We start from the raw sequence: 15,144 nt of genomic DNA on the forward strand, positions 1-15,144 counted from the left end.
TGGACGCGGTCAGCACAGTGAAGCGATTGCAAGCATACAGCACACAGCACGAAGGACTGAGGACTGCAGCCTGGGTGTGCAGGGCCCGGGCATTTGACAGGCAAGTGGCGGTTCTGCTCCAGGAAACCCTGCCCAGCCCGCCCTCCCTGCCTGCATGAGGAGAATTCATCGCACTGTTTGAGATCGCACTGGGTGCTTTGCCGCCTGTGGTCTTCTAGAATGCCTTGCTGTGAAGGGCAGAAAACCTACCCTACGTTGGATTACACTGTGCTGGCTGCCATACAGCTGACAGACGAGGTGTATAAAGGGCAAAACCAGAATTTGAACTCCGGCATGCTGGCTTTAAAACCCAAGTCACAGGCAAGGAGGTTGTGCATCACTCCCAGAGCTGGTCTGTGGCCATTTGGGGAAGAAATGAGCAACGTCAGTGTTAGGGAATCCAGGTCACATTTAATAAACATAAAAATAGACAGGCAATCAAATACATGCTTTTTTCCTCTTCAGAGAGGAAAGGCTATTAGCTTCTAAACTGGGATACCCTGGGGCATCTGTAGTCTTCCAAGAAGGTTTTTAAGAATGGACAAGACTCTATCAGGCATGGGTATGGAACTTAACAGTGTAGAGAGGCACAAACTGGGTTGTCGAGAAAAACATCCGTGGCCCAGGGCAGGTTCTAAGCAGAATGAAGTAAATACAGTGATGATGAGAGCCACGTCTGGGGCCTTCTCTGATGCTGCCACGATTCTTTTCGTCTTGCCTAGTCCTCCAATACGAGAGATTTTTCAGTCCCATCAGTCTATCCTCATCCCCACTCCTGGTTCCCATCCGGGGAATCCTGGTTCCCATCCGGGGAATCCTGAAGTGTTGTGTGCCAGCAGAGCAATAGCTAATGTGTTAGCAGACGGTAAAGAACAAGCCTAGGACAATCACTAAGGGCACTCACCTTTTAGGGGGCTCATCTCCCAGAACCTCCCTTCTCTTGTTGGTGGCCAGTGCTAGATTGCCTGCTGGGACTCCCCACCCCGAACCTAAACTGTCAGGAGATGAGCACCCGGCCCAAAACCTCCTCAAAGCTGCTAACTTCTCGGGTGGCTGAGGAGATACCTCTGTGGATGAGGCAAGGCCCCAGATAGGTTTTACCACAGAACACTCGTCTCAGCCCCAGGAGCTCACTGGATCGCAGGGAGTCTGAGACTGCGAGTTTACCTACACGTTTCCCGCTCTTATCTTCAGACCTAGCGAATCTGAGACTGCGAGTTTACCTACACGTTTTCCACTCTTCAGACCTAGCTATCCAGTTAAATGCTTGTTCTTAGGCTGGGTGTGGTGGCTCATGCCTGTAATCCCAGCACTTTGGGAGGCCGAGGCAGGCAGATCACTTGAGCTCAGGAGTTTGAGACCAGATTGGCCAACATGGCAAAACCTTATGCCTACTAAAACTACAAAAAATTAGTCCAGCATGGTGGCGCGTGCCTGTAGGAGGCTGAGGTGGGAAGATTGCCTGAGCCCAGGAGGCAGAGGCTGCAGTGAGCTGAGATCTCACCACGGCATTCTAGCCGGGGCAACAGAGAAAGACCCTCTCCAAAAAAAAAAAAAAAAAAAAAAAGTTTGTTCTTTAGAGATGCTGAAAGAAAACAGGTTTTAAGATACCTCTAAGAGAAAAAATGCTAGCATGGGCAATACACTTCGGTTGCCACCACCTGAGTAGGATCAATTCTGTCTCCCATACAGATTCAGTTCATGTGGAATGTATTATCCCCCCGGGAAGCACGTCCTGTCTCACGGATCAGGCCATTACTGCCCTTGTGCATAGGGGCCAAGGGAGCTGGGAGGAGGGGCGTTAGCAGCAATGACCCTCATGTTTCTTGTTCGAAGGTCGTAAATCCTTATTACAGAGACAGGAATAAGGACGTAGTGGCAGGGAAAGGGCCCACATGAAAAATAGAAAGAACCATCACAAAAGGCCTCTCTCTACAAGGGTGATTTGACTTCATCAGGGACTGAGGAGTGACAGGAGAGGAATATTTCTCACGGAACAGTGACAGTGCCTTGATCAAGACAGATCAGACCCTGGGTCTGTGGCACATTGATCTCCCGCCCTGTGCTCCCCCTGAGACCCTGGGTGGTGGCTGCAACCTAGGAGACCTTTAAAAGCTGATGTTCTAGAAAAAGTGCTCAAATGGGCATCAGGAGACTTGGAGTGGGTCCTGATTTTTCGCTAATTAGCATGTGGCCTTGGGCATGTCACTTAACCTCCCTATTTATAAAAGGGTAGGAATGGACAAAACGAATTATTTAGAGCATTATTAATGATGAAGTTCCAATCCTAAGTCACCTGTCATTGTGGGGTAGCTTTCTAAAGTACCAAGGTCTCTTTGTTGCAGGGTTTGGGCTCATAGCCCAGGTATTCACTCAGGCTCTTGTTTGTTCATCCACTCAGTCAATTACTATTAATGGAGCACATTTCCAATAAGGGACTAAGAAGCATCTTCAATACTCCTTGGGACCATATTCAAGTCTCTGTCTTCGTTTCTCTCTCTGCTGCGTTTATCCCTTACACACCCAAATCAGTTATCATTTTGCCAAGGGAAAAAAAGATTAATTAATTGGCATTAATGTTTGTCTATCAAGTCCACCCCCATACCCAGTAACAACCCCACCAGACCCAGAGTGTAGGGGCTCCCTCCGCTACAGTGCTCAGAAAGGTCCTTTTTTCCTTCCAAGATTGCTCCTCATTATTTTTGACAAGGATTACAGTTAAAGAAACATTATCAAATTCTGTTTTGGGGCAATGATGGAGTCACAAGGAATGGATTTAACCTCCTGCCATAAACAGCTAGACAAAATATATAAAACAACTGTTCTGAGACATTGGATAACAGTTATCACAGAGCTTGTGATCTCTGAGAGGACAGAAGCACATATAAAGAGCTTGTGTTGTTATTCTGCCTGAAAAGATTTTCAAGATTTGGTGATGGAAGGGAAATGCAAACAGAGCCCGTCGGCCCTGCTGAGTTGAGAGGCAGAGATTAGACATTAGAGCAGTGGATTCATCCAGAACTCACAGATAAAGAGCTCCAGAGATGTGTGTACCATCCTCTCAAGAGCTTGCTGAGTGTTAGGATGTGCATGTTTGATTGAATCTCCACGAAGCTGACTGAGATTACCATGGAGTTAGAAGCTAACAATTTTCAGAGCTGGTATAGGGTAGGGAGATGTTCAATTCTATCTCAGCTCAGGTTGTTATAACAAATTACCACAGACTGGGTGACTTAGGCAACAAACATTCATTTCTCACAGTTCTAGAGGCTAGGATGTCCAAGATCAAGGTGCCAGCAGATCCAGTGTTTGGAGAGGGCCTGCCTCCTGGTTTGCAGACGGCCGTATTCTTGTTATATCCTCACACGGTGGAGAAGAGAAAGACAGGAAGCAAGTTCTTTCTTGCGTCGTCTTGTAAGAAGGCACTAATCCCATTTAGGCAACTAACCCATTCTCATGGCTTTCCTCCCAAAGGGCCTACTCTCTAATACCATCCCATTAAGGGCTAGGGTTTTAACTTATGAATTTGGCAGGAGGACACAAACATGCAGTCCACAGTAAATTTCAACCAGCCACAGTGAAGAGTCTTTAGTGCACACCCAAGACATTCGGTGAAGAGCCAGAGGAGACGTACCTTAGTTGGAGGACTGAATTTCCTAGAGGGAAGATTACTGCAGACTCTTCCTATGACCATTTAAAGATGGACCTCGAAAAGATCAAACTCACTTACAAATGACTTGATTGTAAAACAAAGTCTGTCACTCCCTAAGTGATGACAATAAAACCCACATTCATAATGTAACGTACAAAGCAACCAGCGTGCAATCAAAAATTAGTAAACGTGCGAAGAAGCAGGTACACATGACCCACAGGGAAGAGAAAAAGAATATACAACACAACTATTAATAATATCTCTTGTAAAGACAGATGCAAAATTTTCTAACAATATAGTAGCAAACCAAATTTAGCAACATTTAAAAATTCACCATGATCATGTGAGATTTATCCCAATTACGCAACATTGGCTTAACACATAAAAATTAATGTAATGCACAATATGAATAAAATAAAGGATAAAACCATATTTTCATCTCAAGAGATGCAGCAAAAGTATGTTACAAAATCCAATACTTTTCATGATAAAAACAACCAACAAACGAGACATAGAATAAAACTTTTTCAAGCTGATAAGGGAATCTACAAAAATCCCAAACTAATAATCATACTAAATAATGAAAGACTGAAGGCTTTCTCCCAAGACCAGAAATAAGTCAAGAATGTCTGTTGTTTTCAGCTGTTTCCAGCCAGGGCAATTGGGGAGAAGGTGGCCTCAAGTAATGCTCCCACCTTGACTTCCCCAAGTGTTGGGATGACAGGTGTGGGCCCCACACCCAGGCTGGGAACTCATATTAAGTGCAAGTTACACCTTGCTGGTTAACAATAGCAGCCACATCTAACTGTGGAAGTAATGGGAAGGAGTTTCCTGGGAGGAGTGTGTGCCAGGTGCTGGGGCAGAGCAAAGCAATGTGGCTCTCTATTGACAGAGATCTGAGTGAAGGAAGGTAGGTTTAAACGTCACAGAAAGAACTGCAGTTAGATTTTAAGAACGCACACCACCATTCTCTTTCTGACATTGAAACTGGAATTGTAGGATTCGATACAAGCTTCTTTCTAAACATAGGTGTAACACGCTTCCTCTGCCTTGGGGAATTGAGCAGACCTTGATGTAATGTCCTCTTACTTAGAGCACCAGCCTTAACTGGTGAGGGATGGTCTCTCAGGCTCTGCAGATGCATCACGCAGCAGGGAATCCGGTGCATGTTCACATCGCAGACGCAGCATGTGGCAGGGAAACCACGACCCGGATGCTGACTCCGGGCCACAGCCAGCTCGACTGGCCACTCACACCCCATTTGCGGGTATCAGGGGCTGGATTCAGCCACCAGATTTAGACACTACGTTCTCCTTTATTTTAAATCATGGTTCTATTTCCAACCCTGAGGTAAATCAAGGGAGAAACACCATGAATTCCAGAGATATTGAAATGTTCTAAATATTTTAAACCAGCTGCAGAAAACGTGATCTGCAAGGCAAAATTCTTGAGTTCCACGTCTGGCTTCGAACCTCTGGCTTCTCTAAGGTCTTCTCAAGGTCTGCTCAGTTCCCCAAGGCAGAGGAAGCGCGTTACATCGACGTTTGGAAAGAAGCTTGTGTTAATCCTGCAATTCTGGTTTCCATGTCAGAGGTTCCGATGCTAAACCACAGTCTGGAGCAGCAGGACAGCTGAAGATTATGTGGACTTATTTTGTTTTGCTTTGATTCTGGAGGAAGTGAAGCAACCCATCTATTTTCACTTATCTTGTAAAATGGTAGGAAAAGCAGCCCCGGCGGGGTGTGTGCACAGGCACAGCGACGGGCAGGTGGTGCTCCCCGCAGGAGGGAGGCCAGGATCAGCAGCATCCCCCGCAACCCTCACAAAGTGCCCGTCTCTCAACGCCAGGCCAGTGTCTGTCCAGTTCCGTCGTTCTCTGGGAGGCAGGTGCACCGGTGGCAGCCTCCACGTTTTCCCTACCACTCGTAACATGTGGAAAACCACCACTGCTCTTCGCAGCGGCTGGATAATGAGGAACCGTTTTATGAGTTGAAGGAAATGTGAAATAAAGAGAAGAGGCGCCGAGAAAGGTAGGAAGTGCTTCCTCACCTCAGGGGTGCGTCTGAAAGCTGTCAGCTCTCAATTAACAGGTCCACAATTCAATTCCCAAGTCAGGTTTGTCTCTGTTCAGGTCAAGCAGAATTATTAGAAGTGTCAAGAGAAGTTGTTTTAAAGTCTCCAGAAAGGGGAAGAGCTCCTTCCAAGGAAGCACCATCCCTGATGGGTCAGGAGGCACCTGAGACAGGCTGCTCCATTTGCAAAGAGGTGGGTATTTAAGAAGCCCCATGAGTGTCCAGGCAGATGTGCTTATGGAGTGAGGATTCTTCCTCCAGAGAATGAAGCCTGTCTGTGTGTTCTGTGAGCCGCAGGACCCCCACACTATGGCACTGCACCCTCTGCCCTGCTCCTTCCTCCCGCACAGCCCTCACCACCCCACTTTCATGAGATTCTTCTCCTAGCGGTCACCAGCCCTCTGCCTTCTCCCTGAGCCTCTGCTCTCTCTCGTTCGTAAGTGCAGCAGGTCCACTGCCCAATGATGCGCCAAGACACGGGTTGCTGCAAAGAGAGAGGCTGAATTATTGGGCCCCGCATTGAGGAGAGAAGAGGAAACCTCCAATCCGTCTCCCTGAGGACTTTGGGACTAGGGTTCTTAAGGATTTGGAAGTGGGCTGAAGTGTGGAGATCATTGATTGGTCATAAAGTGCAGGGTGGGGTCCTGCGACGGGGAGAGGAAGAAGCTGTATTCTCATGCTGGTTCCGTCCTGCTGTGGGAGTCTTCAAACTGGCTGGCATCGGCTGTCCCACTGGCATTCAGGATCTCTTTAACCAATTCTTAAACAACAGCCGTGCCACCCTAACGTCAGGAGCGACCGGGATATGCATGGGCAGCACCTGCTGATTTTTGCCTATAAGGAAGTGGGTCAAAGTGCTGGCTGATCAGTGTGTGATTACGGCTCTATTTCCACCCAGAATTCCTGTTAACTCTGTAAGAACAGCTCCACTGTCTGCACAGGATGAAGGGCTGGGAACTGGGTGCTGACACCTAGGGCTGGCCGTGGGGCAGCTGCAGCAGGATGTGAGAGAGGATAGGGGTCAGGGAGACCCACTTCGAGGCCCATTTTGTCTGGGCCTTAGTTTTCTTAACATGCATTCAGTCAGCTTCTGCCAGCACCTGGGCCTCCTCGCTGGAGAAAAGCAGTGGGAGTTCTGTGTCCCTGGGTGGGAGGCCCTGATCAATCACCCAGATGAGATGTCCAGTGGGCCTGGAGCCCAGGGGCTGGCGCTGAGGAGGCGGAGGTGGTGCAGCGTCTCGGGGCAGTGTTCTGCTGGTGGGGGTGATTTCTGGGCACACACCCCAGATGCCCTGGTTGCTGGCTGTGCATCCCCGGCCTGGACACGTGGCTTCCCCACTGCAGTGTCCGGCAGAACGGAGGTCACAAGCGTGTGTGGCCTGCAGGCTGCTGGGAGGATGAAGCCCATTGATGCCAGGTGCGGAGCTGCTGTGCCTGAGCCCTCTCTGCCGTGCTCCCCTCAGTTCCCACCTCTCACCTGAGCCCTCACTGCCGTGCTCCCCTCAGTTCCCACCTCTCACCTGAGCCCTCGCTGCTGTGCTCCCCTCTGTTCCCACCTGTCACCTGAGCCCTCGCTGCCCTGCTCCCCTCTGTTCCCACCTCTCAGGCCCCTACCTGCCTTGGGTCCCAAGGGGCATTGCTTTGTGTGTGACAAGGGTGTGTAGAGAGTCTCTGGGCACCCGAAGGACCTCCAAACATAACAAAGTGTGGGTGACCCTCCCTCACTGAGTGGGAATTACTCCCTGCTTACTGGCCTGGTTTCCTTTCTCCTCCAGAAATAACTGAGGGCCCCTTCCTGCTTTTCCCGTAACAGGAATAAAACCAAACGCCGGCATCCTGTGCTACAGGTTTTATAACCCGCACAATCCACACAAAGCCCCAGACACGTGACTTTCCCTATGACACAACCAGGGTGCAAACTGGAGCCTAAGTTCAGAACCAGGACGTCAGCTTGTCAGGGTCACACAGCTAAAAACTGCCAGGGTCTCCAGGAAGGCAGAGAAACAGACAGTTCCACAGGCTTCCCAAGGCCAGACCACAAGCCGAGCTATGGCCAGGCCTTGTGACCAAGTCAACAGCCGCCACTGCTGGGGTAATGCTGAGGTCGGAATGCAGAGCTGGGGGCGGGGCAGAAATAGCTTCCGCCGGGTGTGGACCACCAGCTATAGAGGAACCTTTTGTCCGGCAAGGAATGAAAGGTAAACAAAAATATCCAAGAAAGAAAGAAAACTTGACAGCAATAGTAAAGGAATTCCGGAGGCTCAGATGAGAGGATTGTTTTATTGAACGGCTGAACTCAGCCAGGGACAAAGAACCATTGTTGGTGGGGCATTGCCAAGGTCCTGGTGAGAAACCAAGTGGGAAATGGAGAAGGAAGGACTGGACCCAGGGACAGTGTCACCTGCCATCACGCTGGAGGGCTGTGGTGCAGCCGTGCGGGGAGGAGGGGACGCCTTCCGTCCTCACCCCTGCCTGCTGGTTCAGCCTCACAGGGCATCCGGACTCCCCAAGAAAGCGGCACCGCATGAGCTGCAGAGCGGAGAGAGGGCCGGCAGGTGCAGAGGCCTGGCCCTGATGTGCCTCGGCGCCGTGACCCAGGGTTAAAACTGCTGTACAGTCAAGCTTCAGACTTTCCAAAAACCACGTTTCAAAGCAGTGGCCATCGAGACCAAACTGCAAATCATTCGTTGCTCCGGTTCTTAATTATTTCAGGGAACCGAGGACACACGAATAAAGGACAGCTAATGTCCTAGAAAGGAAAGAGAGTTTGCTCAATCAGCAAATTAATTCTCCCTCAATTCATAAACAGATAACAGGGATGAGTGTGCATCTCCCAGCCCTCACGGAAGGCCTGCCCCCGGCCAGAGCGAGCTGGAGCTGCTGGCTTCTCCCCCTTGTGGGGAGGCAGCAGTGGGTGGGATTGAGGCAGGAGCAGCACTTGTTTCAGATTCAAACACCACACACAGGGATTGTCGATGAACTCCGACATCTGAAATAGGGCATCAGTGGGATCTGAGGTGTCCAGAGGCCTTCGAAGAGGGCGGCAGCTTCAGATGGTGTCCCCCATGTCCCCCAACACGCCGCTTGTGATGCTGAGTGACCAGGGTTGATGCAGAGGCTCCCCACCAGCCTGCCCCACGTTGTCATCTTTCCACCCGCCGGGCTGCGAGTCACAGGAAATCCCAATAACGGGGACATAATCTGTGGGCACAATCACTGTTTCGGATTCCATCTAGACGCTCGGATGCAGGCCAGCGCTCGGGTTCACACAGCCACTGAGTGGTTGCGGCAGGAGCTGCCCGCAGGCTTCCTGCCCTGCTGTCCTCGGAGACGGCAGCCCTCTCCCTCCGTGTTTGCTGAACCGCCCCCAGCTCGGAACGGAGACACGGCCACGTCCGAGAGTGAGAAGAGTGTGTTTTCTTCCAACCATCTTATCCAGCAGAAACCCTTTTCCAAACGTTCCGTCTGACTTTCTTGCAGCAGCCGTTGGCTCGGGATGGGGCTTGCTCCCACGACCCAGCCGGAAAAGCAGCTGGAAAAGTGCAGCCTGACGTTTCAGCCAGTGTGGGGTGATGGACGGACAACTTTAAGAAAGCGGGCAAGTGACAACAGATTCCGCCTCCTCGCTGCCTGGGCACCTCTGTTCCCTCTGCCCTCGCTGCCTGCCCACCCTGACGCTTCCTACTCTTAGAAAACCCTACGTATCTGGAGAGCTCCCCACTTCCCCCCATGCTGCCATGTGGTCACTGGATTACATCCAGCTCCGTACAACACACTTCTCCAGCTTCCAGGGCCGTTCTTTGAATGCGAATGCCTTCATTTCAGAGATGCCATCTCTACCTTTGTGTGCTCCCACCTCACCTCCTCATGTTCTCATCTCACCCTCACACTAAGTCCAGTCTATTCCACTCACAGGCTCTGCTCAGTAACTCTTTTTTTTTTTTTTTTTTTGAGATGAAGCTCACTCTGTCACCCAGGTTGGGAGTGCAGTGGGAAAGGTCTTGCTCACTGCAACTCCACCTCGTAGGTTCGTTTACCTCGTGCCTCAGCCTCCCCCTAGTACTGGGATTACAGGTGCCGCCACCACACCCAGCTAATTTTTGTATTTTTAACAGAGACAGGGCTTCACCATGTTGATCAGGCTGATCTTAAACTCCTGACCTCAGGTGATCCACCCCCGTCAGCCTCCCAAAGTGCTGGGATTACAGGCGTGAGCCACTAAGCCTGGCCTCTGCTCAACAACTCTTGATGAATGAATGAATGAATGAGCAAGTGAGTGAACAATCGAATGGGTTCAAAGATCACCTACACAGTGCTCATACCCTTTGGAACCTTTAGCGTAACCACGAAGGAAACAGATAGCATGACCCTCTCTAAGTCAACAGGGCTGTGAGTGCCCACTGGTTTGGATGCTGTGTCTGCTCAGGGAAGAAGGAAATGAGGACTGTTGTCCCTCAGTGACATGGAGCTATTTTCAGGGTGTCCAGACCTCAGTGTGACCCTTCTGTTAGTCCATCTAGAAACTGTGGTTCTTAAAGTCCCACATGAGACTGTAACAGTGGATCCACGCCGTTATACATTCCGCCAAACCCAGAGACTTCGCAGCACCAAGAGGGCGCTCTGATGTCAGCTGCGGGCCTTGGGTGATGATGATGTCAATGCGGATTCCTCACTTGCAAGAAACGTTCCCCGTGGCAAGGATGTTGCTACCGGGGAGGCTGTGCATGTATTGGGGCAGAGGGCATCTGGAAATTCTCTGTACCTTCCACTCAGTATTGTTGTGAACCTAAAACTGCTCAAAAAGTAAAGTCTATTAAAATAAATTAATGAATTTTAAAAATGTACAATGTACCCTTGGCGGGAGGGGCAGGAGGAACCCAGTATGTGTGTCTGGTTCCCGTTGCTGCTTTCCCAGCAAGTCACACGGTGTAGTGGCTTACAACTGCAAACTGCCTGTCTGCAGTCCAGCGGGTCAGGAGTCCGGCACAGCGTGGGTCTCAAGTGTGTGCACAGCACAGGTCCCTGCACCTCATTCTGGAGATGCTAAGGGACAGCCCACTCTGCCTGCCTGCCCCAGCTTCTAGAGGCTGCCCTCCATCCTTAGTCGCCGGCCCCTTCCTCCATCCTCAAAGCAAGGTCAGGGGGTCCTTCTCACGTTGTATCTCTGACCCCCGTATAGTGAGTGCTTGTAATTGTATGCTGACTTCACATCCATGTTTATATAGTACGTTTAGGCCAGGCATGGTGGCTCATGCCTGTAATCCCAGCACTTTGGGAGGCCGAGGTGGGCAGATCACCTGAGGTCTCGAGTTTGAGACAAGCCTGGCCAACGTGGCAAAAAAAAAAAAAAAAAAAAGGAGCCAGGCGTGGTGGCCCGTGCCTGTAGTCCCAGCTACTCACGAGGCTGAGGCAGGAGAATCACTTGGACCTGGGAGGTGGAGGTTGCAGTGAGCCGAGATGGGCCTCTGCACTCCAGCCTGGGTAACAGAGTGAGATTCCGTCTAAAAAACAAAAATAGTAAGTTTAACCTTCTCGTACAAGAAGCAGGGCTCTGTCACCCTTGACGCAGTTCCCAGTACGACACCCCACCCAGTGGCTTCACCCGGGGCTGGAGAGAACGTTTGGAGGTATCTCTCCCACCTACCGTGCTGGGCTCTCGCTTTCCCGCACGTCTGTGAAAGGACATTCAGACATTTGTCATTGAACTTGAAGGGACCACGTCTCATTCACGGTCTGACCTCCTGGAGCTCGTGCCTGCTGGCTTTGAACCCACCGATTAAAGCTCCCGCAGGAAACCTGTTTGGACGACGCACCGGGCCCAGTAAAGGCGCTGGCTGAGAGGTCTCTATTCTCCCTCTGCCTGTGCCCTGATTTCCACGTGCCGTGTACTCCTAGGGCCTGTGAGGACTAAAAGCTTTTAAACCTTCACATTAGGGTTGTGTCGTTGACACCGTGCCCACAGCCCGGCCCCTGAGGGCTGGCGAGGCCCAGGAACCCCGCGGACACGGACTCCCTGCTGATGCTCTTTCGTTCAGGCCTCTCAGCAGCTGGGGCCGTAGTTACCAGTTAAATCGATAGAGTGTCGGTCAAACATCTTCCCCGTGGCCTCGGAACACAGCTGGTAAAGTTTCTCTTATTTTGAGGATTTATGTGATTAGATTGGGTTTGCCCGGATAATCCATGGTAATCCCCCGTCCGTAACCGTAATCCCATCTGCAAAGCCCTTTTTGCTGCATACGGTGCATATTCATAGGTTCTGGGGATTAGGGGCTCCTTAGGCCGTTCTTCTGCCCACCATGGGTGTGAAAGGTCCACCCCGGGAACTTGGTCTGGGGAGTCTCAGGTCACACCTGCGGCGATTCAGACCCAGTGTGTCTGGGGCCAGGCCCAGGGACCGGGGGGTGGAACAAGTGCCCAGCCAGCTCACACAGGTGGCCGGGGGAGCACCACTTGAGAAGCACCAATTTGGCATGCACACCAGGCTGCCACTCCCATGGCTTGCCCCGATGGCCCCAGGGGCCCCTGGAGGCAGAGAGGAGGAATACTGACGCCCACTCTGAGGCTGGAGGCTGGCACTCAGGCTGGGAAGAGGGTGCCTTACTGACCAGGACAGAGAGGCGGCTGGGGCTCCAGTCTTCGGGCACACAGTTGGGTGTGGCTGTGCAGGGGGTGGGTGGCCCCTCCCACAGCTCCCCGCAGGCCTTGACGGTAACTGAGCCCTGCCCCGAACCTGCCACCCTGGACCTGCAGGAGGCACCTTCCACAGGGCTCACCCCTCAGAGCGCCCCACCCACAGGCCTCTGCTCCAGGAGAGAATTCCATCCGCAGGGAGGGCGCTGGCGCTGGGCCCTGCCAGAGCCACTTCCCTTGCAGGCGCTGCTGCGTGTGTGTCACCTGTGCTGTGTCACCTGTTCTGATCTAATTGTTTGTAATTATAAAGTAGTGGGATATAAAATACTAATTGAAAATTGTTGGTGCTAACCTTCTGGAGCCTGGGGAGAACGTGTGCCTGTCTGGTTACTAGGAAAAGGATTGTACTTTCCAGACCATAGCTCTGTCACCGTTAAGGCTCAAATACAGCGCCCGATGAGTCGGCACCGGGACACGCTTTGCTGGTTCCCTTTACCTGGGGCTGAAGTCTCCCCCAGTTCTGTGAATGAGAGAGCCACCAGATTCGATGTGGTGTGATGCCACCACTACCCTGTCAAGGGTTATTTATCTCGTTGACTTTCAGAATGGGTGAGTTTAGCGAGCCTCACAACGGTCTCTGCATAGCACGGAATATGAAGAGACGGCCAGGCTGGGGTGCGTGGCATTGAGCTCCTGCCTTGGGGAAGGGCAGCAGGAGGGGCAGCCAGCCCCGTGGTCCCTCTTCCCCTTTCCACACACCCCACCAGTTCGCTCCCCCAGGTGACCATGTTCTTACTGTGCAGGGATTTCCCAGGACAAGGGGAGCCCAAAATGACAAATAGGCAGCTGCACCCTGTCGGGACCGTGGGATGTGATGGAGACCAGACTCCTGAGGAAGGCATTGCCTGTCAAACTCCATCAAGGTCCGCACCTCCCCAAACCCTCACCTCCCGCCCTACTCCGGGAGCACATCCCTGGCGCAACACAGCATCTGTGCAGGGCGCCTGCGGGCCTGGCCTCCCAGCTCACCGGCAGCAGGTGGCTGCAGTGTCCTAGGGTCAGTCACACTGTCACACAGACACCACAGGGGCCCCTGCAAAGGGTGACACAGGAGACACGCACAGTCCTCCAGGCTCCCTTCCCCTTTCTGCCATCTTCATGCAGACGAGTTCCATGAACATGCTCTGGATTTTACATGAACACAAAACGAATTTATGTAGCATTCTGCCACTGGGATTTGGCGGTTTATCTGTCAGAGCACCTGGCATTACCTGAACAAGTACATACCTCCAGCCAGAAAGTAAGTTCCACGGGGCAAACACAGTTCCCACTCCCACCGCGCCCTCCGTACCTGCAGCACCTGGAACACAGCAGGTTTCAGCAAACAGTTTTTGGACGAATGAATGAACGAGTGAACGAATGAATGAAAGAATCTGTGTGCCGAGAGACCTCCCCATGCCCTGACTTTGCCTACTCACCATCTCTTCAGCACAGACGCCCCCGGGGGTGCAGAAAGGCCGGACGCAGCCTCTGGGAGCTGTGGCCACACTGCCTGGCTTCACCTGTCAGTCTCTGCCGGGCGCCTGTGGGCGCGGCGCAGCAGGGACCCTGGGATCTCCCTCACCGTGTGCTCCCGCTCTCGCCGGGATGCTTCTGGTGCAGCAGGGGCTCAGCAAACGTGTGTTCTGTGACTGAACGCATAAACCAGTATTTGTGAGCACTTGAGTCCACACAGCACTTTCACACACAAGGCCCTGCGCACTCCAGCTCCGTTTGACTCCTGGCTTCAGGGAGAGGGTTATGGTAACAAGGACGGCATCATCTGGATCTGCTGGTTCTTGAGTTACAGATAGCAAGTACTAAGAGAGCAGATATTTCTTTAAGATGTGAAAAAAATATCATTTAGTTAATCTTTTTGGTTCCTAAGTTAGGATACTAAGGTTGTTGCCCAGGAGATTGAAGGGCTAGTTGCAGTTTAATCCGTTTGATCGTCACAGTAATCTCCGAGGCATTAACATCCTCATGATAAATCCCAATTTTGGTTCAGGAAGGTTGAGTGACGGCTGACTGTACCGCATGGGTACAGTCAGAGAGCTCAGCCACAGAGCTCTCTCTCCCTTTGTGCTCCCTTCAGAAACCCAAGAGGCTACCTACGAATAGTAACAGCATGGCCTGGATTTTCTGAGAAAGCCCCAGTTTTAAACAGGTTTTCCACTCTGCCTGTAAGTGCACTGGAACGTACACAGCTCCCACTTGGAGAACGCGGTCCCCATTCTTCCAAGGCACAGCTCAAGCAGACGTGGCCAGCCTCGCAACTGCTCACTCAGACTCTGCCTGCTGTGAATTGAGCCCCTGAAACCATCGTACTGCCATGCCCCTCCCCAGACCCCCATCCCCTGCCTGCCAAGCTTATTCTCTTACTCCCATCCCCACCATAGACCTCCCACCCTCTGGGAATTCCACAAGGGGCCAGCTAGGCAAGTCCTTCCTATTTCTTTGGCCTCTGAGACTTCAAGGGTCTCAACAATGAGTACAGTAAGCTCAGGGAGGGCTGCAGACCGGGGGGACAGGGCCCCCAAATCACAGCCAGGGAGTCACCTCACAAAACACCACTTCAAATAATTGGCTTCTGTGCCTGTGAAAATGTAGGTCAGTGCCTCAGCGCAACAAGAAAAAAGCATGACCGTCCAAGAGAAAGACAGAAGGGGAGTAATTACAAAATATAGATTAAATAACCATCAGATAACAAGC

The 15,144-nt window shown here is 51.6% G+C and overlaps 1 long non-coding RNA gene across 1 annotated transcript; it reads right to left on the reverse strand.

The window, feature by feature from the left end:
* Window positions 1–8,029: 8,029 nt before the first annotated feature.
* LOC103878049 lies at window positions 8,030–14,747 on the reverse strand. The gene is made up of 3 exons (XR_638025.3): window positions 13,872–14,747; window positions 13,681–13,753; window positions 8,030–8,512 (listed from the first exon to the last, which is right to left on the reverse strand). It is a non-coding gene; the product is annotated as an uncharacterized LOC103878049 (long non-coding RNA).
* Between the last annotated feature and the right edge of the window lie 397 nt (window positions 14,748–15,144).

Source organism: Papio anubis, chromosome 12 (genome assembly GCF_008728515.1).
Source record: "Papio anubis isolate 15944 chromosome 12, Panubis1.0, whole genome shotgun sequence".
NCBI classification, from domain to species: domain Eukaryota; kingdom Metazoa; phylum Chordata; class Mammalia; order Primates; family Cercopithecidae; genus Papio; species Papio anubis.